Genomic DNA, 12,373 nt, shown 5'->3' on the forward strand with positions numbered 1-12,373 from the left:
ATCATGATGTGAAAAAAACTCGCTCCGTAAACTTACTTTCAACCGAATGCCAAAGCTAAACGTGATTTGCACACAATTATTTGTCATTATTTCCGCAGCTTGCCTCTCAGACAAAGAGTTTCCGAGAACTCGATGATCTCATACTTCGATCACAACCATTTTATTTCCATTTGAGTAGGTAGGTACCTACTGCGTGCTCTAATTCGGCGCGCATGTGCGGCCCATCGCGCTGCTAGCCGCTCGTATTGTGTTTTCCGCAGACATGATGGCGGCCGCCAGCGAATAATGTAATGAGTAATGAGCAAGCGCGACCTAGGATAGCGGAAGATTGTTTGTGTAACATGTGGTTACAACACTACTAATCCATTGAGAGCTAAGATTTTACATAATTTATATCACTAGTTTTTTTGTATTAAATGATTTTAACTAGTAATTCTTTAAAACACTCATTTAAGCTGTATTTTTTTATTGAATCTCAAAGGCGGGAAAGGGTAAAACATGACAGCTCTTCCACAATTTTGATTAGATTTATTTATGATTTATGTACAACTTTATTAGCTTAGATTTATAAAACTAATGGGCCCGGTAATGCTTCACTATTCGCTTGATCGTGCCATGTCTTTCTCAAGCGTCCCGACTTCTTCTATCATTGAAACCACTCTGTAAGGCGTTATTCGCACGAGACTTTAAAAAACGTAGCGTTAAAACTCGGCGTTGGCGCTTTTATAACGTTCTCGATATGATTGTTCATACGAACGCTTAAAAATCACTCTTGTTTCGTTTCTCGCTTCCGTAAGACGTGGAAATGGTTTCTGCTAAATTAATAGCAATAGCGATTTGTGTTGCTAGAAGACGAAAAAGAAAACAAAAGGCATTCTGGGTTCATCCTCTGAATGAACTGAGATACCTACTTGAAAGGGCAGTTTGTAACACTGTACGAAGAATTGAGGCAATACCCCGATAATTTTTTTGGTTATTTTCGAATGTCTATTTATGAATGAACATTTGACGAACTGTTGACGATAGTGGGGCCTCGAACAACACTTCAAGATACCAACATGCGTTCGGCGATACCACCTGCACAACGACTAGCTGTTACACTGGGGTAAATAAAACAATAATTACAAAATTACAAAACAATTTATATTTATTAAAAACTTAGGTATAAAAATTTAACAATCATCTGGAGATAAGTAAAATTCTTCTGGTGAAATAATATTGGTCAAGGGGCTCTGAACAGTTATTGAACTTGATTGGTCAGTGTTGGATGGAGATGGGCAAATATTTGGGTTGAAAGTGGTAAAAAAGCTATCTGCTAAATAAACACAAAACAAACACGTCCGGTTGCCGAGCGAGCGCGTGGCGTACTGAGTGAAGCGCCGGCGTTTTTTTACCGCTCGTGCGAATAATAATATGAAGTTTCATATGATCTATTCCCTTTAACGCCCAACGCTCAGCGCTCAAAATGCAACACTGCTCGATAAAAAAGCGTCGCGTTTCAAAAGCGCTGACGTATGAACATATACTTGGTAATGCATTTGTTCTATTTGAACGCTTTTTTAACGGACGTTAAAAAAGCTCCCGTGAGAATGAGGCCTTACAGTCCTGGCACTAATAAGAAGAAACTTTGAAGCTATCTGCGAAATCGGCCAAGTAATTTTTGAGTCTATGGGGCACACACATTTGAATATTGTCTTTTATTTATATTATAGAAGATCAGGTTAGATTAGTGTAATTTATTATTATTATAAAGTGGCACGCACAAGAATTTAATCGAAACGAAAAACTTAAAAAAGCGAAGCGGACATGAATGCTTTTGCAAAATAATCCACAGTACCTACCGTCCTAGCTCATTTTCAGTCGAGCTTTGATTGTGAAAACCCCAAAAACAAATTTGCTCATTCTCTGAATTAAATTAAACTTTCAACTTGTTTTGACCTCACTAATTTTCATTCAATTGAAATACAACTCGTGATTCTAATAATTGAATGATGGAATGTCAGCTGTTTTTGATCTGATGCGATGACGTGCCAGAAATTCCTGCTTTTAAATTCATCTGTTATTGACAGCAGAATTTGGTTTTCAGTTGGTTGCATATTTTTCATGGAATTCTGTTCATTGTGATTGATGTTAGCAATGTTAGGGAATAGTTGGTTAACAGAAAATGGTTTTTCCTCTGTACCCTTCACCAAATCAATCATGTATCGGGAAATGCTTTTTCTTTTAATATTCTTTAACAAATAGATGCATATTCATGTCTTTGTAGGTACCTTCCTAGTCCCTATATACTGTAATCGGATTAAACACTGCATGACTTCATAACTAACTTTATTATCATATTGCGAGCGTACCGGAGAGTCGTAGGTCTTTCAATGATTTCCAATGAATGCGGGGCAGTAAGTAACGTCCCAAGATGGCCGCTTCTTGCACCGTAGGGATCGATATTCAGTTGATTCAGCGATCGGTATATCGATACCGTTTTATACGTAGCAGTACTTATTTAGGATTTGATAAAAATATTCTTACGTGTCATATTTATGATACCCTTATGTACCAACGTGATAAATGTGCCTACATGGTGATGTGTTGAACATCGTACTTTTCCATATGGACCTCGTATTTCTGTGATTATTGAAAACAAGTTTGAATTTTAAAGGGTATTATAATAATAACAAGATTTCAGGCACGTTCGCTTTAGGCAAACAGTTCAATAATTGATAGATAATACGTTTTATTTTTATACATTTCGTATCTAATGTTCTCTTTACGTTACCACAACCTCCGTCGGAGAGTGCTAAGTTCTTGACTCTGAATCAAGAGGCTTGGGCAAATAACAAATATAATATATCACATTACCAGTATCACATTTAGGGACTTACTAATAAACGTGTTTTTAATTTTACGCAACTGATAAACAACCGTTAATGTATGGTAAATGGTTTTTCATGCGTTGTGTAAAATTTAAAACAAGTTTATTACCTTTTTCAATTTCGTACACGGTGAAATAAGATATTGCTGATTTATTTAAAATCTCTTCAAATTATTTTTAATACGGTTAAAATCGGGATTGCAGGCCGTGTTCTGTTAAACTTTTAGTACGTTCCTAATATATCGGAACACGTATTCATGCACCTGCACCATGACTTGATGCTATATAATGACGAAATGCGAAAATATTATGATTTTTATGAACACGTGTTCCGAGTTTTTTGATCAATTTTAATTTTCATCTATTTCTTACCTTTCTCTTTTTCTTCTCTCCCACTAAATTCGAAAAAACCTTCATAGGTTGATGAGAATAAACTTTTCTTTAGTGTAAAAAATGTATCAATATTACAGAATGTAAAAAAAAACAAAATGAAATTCGATTATCAACAAACATATGTTCATAATATGAACATATTTCAGACAATATTCAGTGAATTTTTGATCATTACAATTTACCAAGCCCGAAGCAATGACATCGATGTTCAACTACATTACGAGTATAATATACAAAACTAGAATACGCTTCTGCTTTTTGAGCCCCATACTAGCAAAATACATAGACTTACTTTAACAAACTAAAACAAAATGTTTCTAACCTAAATCTATGAAAATACATGGTAAGTGGTAAATACCCACAATTCGGCATCAAATGGATTAGCTTTCTAAGACGCGCTACGAAAGTCACCAATCTAGGAGGAACAGGGCTCCTACAATAACAGTATTCAAAATAATTTACTATTTCATTGACAGCCTATACCTTCTAGAATGCTATAATTTTTTCGTACCGTACAACTACCGCCAAGGTCGACACCACGATGGCAACACGGACGTGCCGGCCCGGTATAGCATGTCAAGAGTTATGGTGCTGCTAAATGATATACCTACTATATCTCTTGAAGGTTTCAATAGTCCTTTAAAATGCATTATTGTTTCATATAATATGTATCTATTTTTGAGTTGTAGATTGTCGCATATGTGTTGTAATAGGATTGATAAATCTGTAATAATATCTCACGGTATTCCTCAAACGGTTCCACATAAAAAAATGGGTGTGTCAAGCCTACGCAAGACAGAAGTGAAACTTCTAGTATTCTTCTCTCTCTCTCTTTTCATTTCATTCTCTCTTTTTTTCTGTCTATTGACATATTTATAAGTAGCATGTGATAAAAAAAATTAAAAGTTATAAAAAAAGAAAAAAAAATGGGTGTGTCAAGCCTACGCAAGACAGAAGTGAAACTTCTAGTATTCTTCTCTCTCTCTCTTTTCATTTCATTCTCTCTTTTTTTCTGTCTATTGACATATTTATAAGTAGCATGTGATAAAAAAAATTAAAAGTTATAAAAAAAGAAAAAAAAAATTAGTTAAAGCGGGGATCGAACCTCGGTTCTTCACGACCACAGTCGTGCGCTCTGCCTGTAGACAGCGAAGATGAGTTAGGAGAGTGAGTTAAACTAGGTATATAATATTTACACCTTGCTAATGTTTTCAGTATTATTAGGGCTTTTTTATACTAATTTTCATATATTTATTGGCAGGTAGAGTAGAAATTAATATTGTTTAGCGTTTGCCAACGACCATACCATGTTGAACACACCGGTTCTCGTCCGATCACCGAAGTTAAGCAACATTGGGCGCGGTCAGTACTTGGATGGGTGACCGCTTGGGAACACCGCGTGCCGTTGGCCTATTTTTTATTTTAATTTCATGTTTTTTTTATTTTTTTATCATTACTATAATTAATAATATCATAAAATTCTTTAACTTTTCAAGTATGCTACAGGCCTAAAATATTACTTAGTGGATTGATATTATGGTCAACCATTGAAAAAAAAAATTCCTACAAACTTATTAATGTAATTACGATCTTTTTCAAGCGCGTATGTAATGATTATTTTTATCAACCTCGCACACACCTTGCTAATTTTTTCAATATTATTAGGGCTTTTTTATACTAATTTTCATATATTTATTGGCAGGTAGAATAGAAATTAATATTGTTTAACTTTTGCCAACGACCATACCATTTTGAACACACCGGTTCTCGTCCGATCACCGAAGTTAAGCAACATTGGGCGCGGTCAGTACTTGGATGGGTGACCGCTTGGGAACACCGCGTGCCGTTGGCCCATTTTTTATTTTAATTTTATGTTTTTTTTCATTTTTTTATCGTTAACATCATAAAAAATTTTATATCATTCTTTAACTTTTCAATTATGCTACAGGCCTAAAATATTACTTAGTGGATTGATATTATGGTCAACCATTAAAAAAAAAAAATTCCTTAAAAACAAAAAAATAATATTCCATGGCCGAGAATCGAACTCGGATCAACTGCTTCGAAAGCAACTATGCTGACCATTACACCACCAACGCCAGTTGTCGAGATGAGCTAAGAAGCATTTATATTTTACTTCAAAACTTTTACTACATCAAATGAACTTTAATCGGTCCCGCATTTTCGTTTCGGTCATGAGTTGGTTTTACTCCTCGAAATTGCATGACGCGCGTAAAGAAGTTTCACTTCAATAAATAGTAGTAAAATCACAATCTCTAAATAGTATAAAATAAAATCGCTGTCTGTTTGTGTGCTTAGTTCTTCTAAACTACGCAACGGATTTTGATAGGGTTTTCACTATCATTCAGAGAATTTCTTCCGGAATGTTTATATGTATGTAATACATGCATATTATATTTGAAGAAAGCAGAGAAAAGTCGATGTTTATCCTAGAATTCACCCGGGTTCACGCCAGCTAGTACTATATGGTTTGTTTCTTTGTTTGCTTAAAAATGATTCTCTCGATGTTTCCGTTTTTCATTTTTCGCAACATAAATAGTCCATAAAAGAAACTGCGCATTTACAGATGTACTCGTGCTACAAAAGACAATGCTTGCTTTGTCACTCGTTGTTGCCTAGAAAACAGGTTACTCCGTCCGGAGGGAATACGGAATTTAATTTAATGGATATGTAATATTATCAAAGATATTCTCAATATGTCATTACGATAACAATGAAGATTTTGTGATTAGAATTTATCGGAATCTTAATGGTATTTTATACAATTTTTCACAAAATTGCTTAATGATTATCGTTTTTAAATATTAGTGCGCTCCCTCTAAGATTCGTATTTACATATCTCCCTTTCAAACCATCTTTGAACGCTTACTACGGGGCCTTAGCAGGGCAAACATATATATTATATTCGTAAAGATCAGCTACATCATCGGCTGTAGGCAGATTGATAGAATCTAAGCGCAAGCCAAATACTAAGTTTGGTGATCGCGTTTTCGGAGTATCTGGGCCGAAGGCTTGGAATAAACTCACTCCGGAACTAAGATCCATAACAAGTCCAACAGAATTCAGGTCTAAACTAAAAACTTACCTTTTTAAGCTGTCGTACCCGTAAATTAAATATACCATTCCTAAGAGAAAGTCCAGTTTCATACAATTTTCCAATTATGTCCTAAATCCTGTATCTAAATTTCGCTAATAAACAATTATATAATGTTAATTAAGTGTTAATCTCAAGTGACCTACCAGGTAAGTATTGTACTGTATATTATCTCCATAAATAGTTAAGTAATAACAATGATCACTGTAGAGATGTATTATAAGTTTGTACAGCGCCCTTGAGGTGATTTTGCACAAAAATGGCGCTATACAAGTCATCCAATTATTATTATTAAGTACTTTTTTGGTTTGCTTTGACGGCCGGCATAGTCCAGTGGTAACGCATTGGACTGCCATTCCGAAGGTCGCGGGTTCGAACCCGGCGTGCGCAAATAAATTTTATTTGATTAATTTGTGTTATTTCACAATTAATTAATTAAAATAATATATAGTATATTTGCGGCACGTTCCAGAGTGGAAGATACTACCAGTATCGCCCTGGTGTAAGACCACCATTCAGAATTGAAACGTTGCTCCAAATGGCTTTAGCCGTGTTTAGTGACTAGATCTGAATAGCCAGGTACTTCCCCACCTTCCTCTTTCCCTTCCCCACTTACCTTCAGCCTCACAACATCCCCCAATTGGGGATGCCATAGTCTCACTGGCTCCAGACGGGAGCAGTTGGGACTCTTGTGAGGTATTCGCTATAAAAAAAAAAAAAACTAATATTTTATTAGGAAAAGGCCCGCATTCCCGTTTTTAACAAGATTTCAATAAATCAGCAGTACTCATTTTTCTCCGTGTCTACCTACTTAGGTATAATCAGAGAAATGTTTTTTTTTATCTCTCATGTTATAAAAAGATATTTTAAAGAAATTGTCGGAGTTTTACTATATATTTTTTCCATAAAGCTAAATATGTGTGTTTTCACAATAAAATATAAAGAAACACACAACGAACTACACGAACTGCGCGTTGGGCGGGAAGTTTTGAAGAATGGCGCAGTAGTAACTTTGTTGTTATTTTTAAATGACTGTTCTTTTGAAACCAAAAGCAAGGATTCTTATGTAACTCATTGGATATTTTATTGTCAATCGAATTAGATTTATTGTAGTAAGCTACGAACATTTTTTACGATGCGAAAACCCATAAAAAGGAAGTATGTTTTGAATGTGCCTATCGGCCACGGCGGCGTTCAATGGGTACAATTTTCGTGGCTTATGAGTACTTTCGGTACTCAAATAGTAAAAGTTTTCAAAAATTTAAAAACCAAGGTCTTCCGGTTAGCCCTGGGAGCCCCAAATTGGGTAAAGCCTAAACAAATCATCCGGTTGAATTAACCCTTTGCAGCCAATCGAAATACTTAGTTTGTAAATCTATTTTTAATTTGGGAGGTGGTCAGTGGGTACCGCCGCCCCGGGAACCATACTCTGGGTTACCAACACCTCTGCCACAGGTCACCTGAAGTGGTTCGCTACGTTTGGTGACTTAGCAGGGGTGCCCGGGCTCATGGAGGGTTGTGCGTTTACACTGATGAATGGGTCGGCCTACTTACTGCGGGGCGGGCCGGGCTGGGAGAGGCCGGTTGAGGGAGATCCAGTAAACCGGTTATCGCTGTCCGGGCCGCTGGATAGTACAGGGGCCCGACCCTTGGGCTCACGACCAAGGGTGGGCTGCCCCACCAGCCAGCGAAAAAACCCTGCCGCTGATGTTGTGCCGGTTCGTGACCGGTGAGGACCCAGCATCCAGCGTTTGGGGCGCACTGGGCGACCTCCGCAGCCGGACTCTCCTGCCCATTGCCTGGAACCGCAGTCAGAAGAACTTGCCTTACATTTGGTGTATCCAGTTGCTCCACTCTCCAACTCCCCACCCAACCTTTTTAACCTAATCCTTCCCAACCCATTCTAAATCCCACAAACAAACTTAAAAACTATGAACTCACAACCAATCAATATAAACTCAGCGAACAGTAGGAGTCCTCAGTGTGGACCGAGGATGAAGGTGAATTTCGCTAACATTCGCGGTCTGCACACCAACCTAACTCCCATCCACCACCACCTTCTCTCACAAAATCCCCATCTCCTCTTCCTTACGGAAACACAGATTGCCGAGCCCCCAGATACCTCCTATCTGAACTGCCCAGGATATCATCTGGAAAGCCTTTTCAGGCCAAAAGGAGTTGTCTGCCTTTACAGCCGTGCTGACATCAGCTGCGCTCGTCTCGCAAATATCGAGAGCGCAAAACACGAAGTGTTATGGGTACGTGTGGATCTCACCGGTATGATGAGAATTTATGCGTGCCTATATCGCTCACCAAACCTTGCCGAATCAGACACTGTTGAATTGTTTAAATACTTGAGTGACACTGTAGATATTCTCTTGCCCCGTTACCCATCGGCCGAGTTTGTAATCCTGGGGGACTTCAATGTTCATAATGAACAATGGCTGAAGTTCTCGGGCCCAACGAACTCTGCCGGCAGATCAGAGGAATCCTTTGCTCTTATCCATGGACTAAGCCAACTCGTAGAATCTCCGACCAGAATACCAGACATCCCATCACATCGAGCCAACCTACTCGATTTGTTTCTCATTAGTGAGCCACTCGGGTACAGAGTGGAGGTGACAGCGCCCTTAGGATCCTCTGACCACTGCCTGATTACCACCTCTGTCCCATCCTCCATGAACCGTCAACCCGACAAACATGTAAAGAGGAAGGTATGGCACTACAGGGCAGCAAAATGGGACGGCATGCGGTCTTTCTTCGGCGCCTTTCCTTGGAGTACTGTATGCTTTAGCTCCGAGGACCCATCAATTTGTGCACGCGAGGTAGGAGAAGTAATCACATCAGCAATGGATTGCTACATTCCCTTCTCCGTCAAATCCTCTGGAGCGGGCACAAAACCATGGTTTGACCATCGCTGTGCTGAAGCTGTCAGACTAAAAAATACGGCTTTTAATGCACTCCGGAAGATTAGCTCCATGAATAACCTTTCGGAATACCGAAAACGGGCAAGGGATTGTAAGAGTTCTTAATAGAGCTAAGAGCGATCACGACCAGAGAATTGCGAAAAAGCTGGCTGACTGCCCCACAGGTAGCCGTGCTTTCTGGTCACTCGCTAGCTCGATCGGAAGAAATTTCTGCAGAACCACTTTCCCACTTCTGACCAAGCCTGATGGTCGGCTGGCTAACTCGGCCCGCGAGAAAGCTGAATCATTAGGCAAAATTTTCGCGGAAAACTCAACTCTTCAAGATAACGGAGAGACTCCCCCTTCCATTCCGCACTGCGGTTTTCAAATGGAGGAACCGAAGATCCGGAACAGAGAGGTTCTCCGAGTCTTGAACGATCTGAAAGTCGACAAAGCCAGTGGGCCGGACGGAATACCTGCCTTGGTCCTCAAGAGGTGTTCTGCAGAAATGACTCCAGTGCTCGCGAAATTATTTAGGCTCTCTCTCAAAAGAGGAAAGGTGCCAGATCTTTGGAAAAAGGCAATAGTCCACCCAATCCCAAAAAAGGGGGACCGCTCCGACCCTTCTAACTACCGCCCCATAGCCATCACTTCCATACTCTCGAAGGTATTAGAAAGGGTGGTTAACAACAAATTGCTCACATATCTCGAGAATAACAATATCCTAAGCGATCGGCAATATGGATTTCGTCGAAACCGATCGTGTGGCGATCTACTCGGATATGTGACGCATATTTGGGGGCGGTACATGGAACGTTTTGGTGAAACTCAAACCGTTGGGTTGGATATCTCCAAAGCCTTTGACAGAGTCTGGCACCGGGCGCTATCGGGAAGTTGCCATCGTATGGGATCCACCCAACCCTGCATAGTTGGATTGCGGACTTTCTGAGGGGAAGAACAATTCAAACCGTGGTTGACGGCTCTTCTTCCTCACCGCACCAAATCAATGCGGGGGTGCCACAAGGATCTGTGCTGTCTCCGACGCTGTTTTTATTGCACATCAACGATCTCGTTGAATGTGCACCAATTCACTGCTACGCTGATGACAGCACCGTTCACGAGGGTTATCTTTTTGACAGGCCCCCTTCCACCTATGATGTCCGAACAGCTCGGGAAGTTTTGAAGCAAAAAAATGACCACCACCTCGAGATGGTTCGTGCCTGGGGTAAGGCCAACTTGGTCAGTTTCAACGTCTCAAAAACCCAAGCGTGTCTGATTTCGGCAAAGAGGGAGATCAATGACTGTCTGGTGCAATTTAATGGGAGCACTCTCCCCAATAAAGACTCCATTGAAATGCTTGGAGTTACTATATCAGACCAGCTCAAGTATCGGGGATCCATAGAAGCCCGAGTAAATCAGGCCTCCAAAAAGTTGGGCGTCTTGTACAGGGCTAGGAGATTCTTCAACAGTGACCAGCTGCTGACCCTGTACAAGTCTCAAGTCCGCCCAACTATTGAATTTGGGAGCCACCTTTGGGCTGGTGCCCCAAAATACTTGATAAACCTGCTTGAATCTGTGCAAAGGAGAGCGATCCGTCTGATTGACAACCCGTTGTTAACAGACCGATTGCCTTCTCTAATGCATAGACGCAATGTAGGCATGCTGTGTCTGTTCTACAGGTATTTCAATTCCAAAGAGCTAGCAGCATTGATTCCTGATGCACCGGTGCACGTGCGCGAAATTCGACTGACACGAACTGAACACCCGTTCACGGTTGACGTTGGCTTCATGAGAACGGGCCGTTTTTACGACTCGTTTTTGTGTAAGTCGGCTCGTATGTGGAACGAGCTACCGGCATCTGTTTTTCCTCCCTCCTATAATCCGAGCCTCTTCAAGGCCCGCATTAACAAATCCCTTCCTACAGCCCCTACCTTATTCCGCCTCACAACGCCGCCCAACCGGGTGGTGACATAGTTCCCCTGTCTGTACACTGCACAGGCAGGGACACTCTTGTGAGGTGTCACATAAAAAAAAAAATCTCAAATCATCTTTCGTGTAGGTACATATATAATAATAAAAAAAAAATAATAATTTGACGTATTATTTTAGGTTGTGGGTCTGTCATTTTGTGAGTGATTGTAACTCTGGTTCAATGAACTTGAAATTGTTTTGAATTTGAATGTAATTTTTTATATTTGTATTGATTGTGGTAAGAATTCAGTCAAGAGATAAAGGACCTATCTGTGATATACAGGGTGTCCGGCGGTACAGTGCACAAACTTCGGGAGGTGATTCTACGTAAGGTAGAAGTAAAATGATAACTTTTTCGAAATTTCAACGTTCTAAGTAGTTTTCAGGTAAATAAGTTGAATTTTGTGTATGGAAAATTAAATATTCTTCTATAGAAAAAAAATTGTACTCTAAGAATTTCGAAAAAAAATATTAATTTTTTTCACTTCTACCCGGAGAAAAATGAGTATTGCTAATTTATTAAGAATGTCTTCAAATTATTTCTAATCCGGTTAAAAACATTAACGAATGAATTGACAGGTTTCCTGATAAACTTTTAGTATACGTATTCGAATACATTTATTTTTCCAAACGAACAATTCAACATTTTTACCTGAAAACTACCTTAAAACGTTGAAATTTCGAAAAAGTTAGTTATCTTCTGTACTTATACTACTATTTTAACGGAAATTTATTTTAATGGTCAATTGCGTGATTTTTCACGGGTCTGCGCTAGTTCTTATTTACGAGTAATTCACTATTATTTTGAAAGAGTAGGGGGCCAATTAACCCGGTAAGTACTCTGTAATTTTGTATACCAATTTATCATCAAAAAATATTAATTGATTTCCAGTTTGTACAGAGGAGTAATCTTTCACAAACTCCGTCCTCCTGACGTTAAAATCATATTTAATTCTTAACAATCGATAAAATATATTATTATCACATTAATTTATTATTATTGCGTATTGTTTAGTGTGCACGTTTGCCTGGTTTATCGCTAATTCTGGATACTCCTTATTTCTGCTTTGTATTTATTTTTTCTTCGCGTTATTTGTAAGTTTGCGAATTGTTGTAACC

General features: G+C 39.1%; 2 non-coding genes across 2 annotated transcripts; both read left to right on the forward strand.

The window, feature by feature from the left end:
• Positions 1 to 4,554: 4,554 nt before the first annotated feature.
• On the forward strand, positions 4,555 to 4,673 carry LOC149420314 (5S ribosomal RNA). The gene has a single exon (XR_016302756.1). It is a non-coding gene; the product is annotated as a 5S ribosomal RNA (ribosomal RNA).
• A 322-nt stretch (positions 4,674 to 4,995) lies between these two features.
• Positions 4,996 to 5,114, forward strand: LOC149420315 (5S ribosomal RNA). The gene has a single exon (XR_016302749.1). It is a non-coding gene; the product is annotated as a 5S ribosomal RNA (ribosomal RNA).
• Positions 5,115 to 12,373: the final 7,259 nt, after the last annotated feature.

The sequence above is a fragment of the Hesperophylax consimilis genome, chromosome 10 (assembly GCF_061612785.1).
Source record: "Hesperophylax consimilis isolate HC1 chromosome 10, BYU_Hcon_1.0, whole genome shotgun sequence".
NCBI lineage: Eukaryota > Metazoa > Arthropoda > Insecta > Trichoptera > Limnephilidae > Hesperophylax > Hesperophylax consimilis.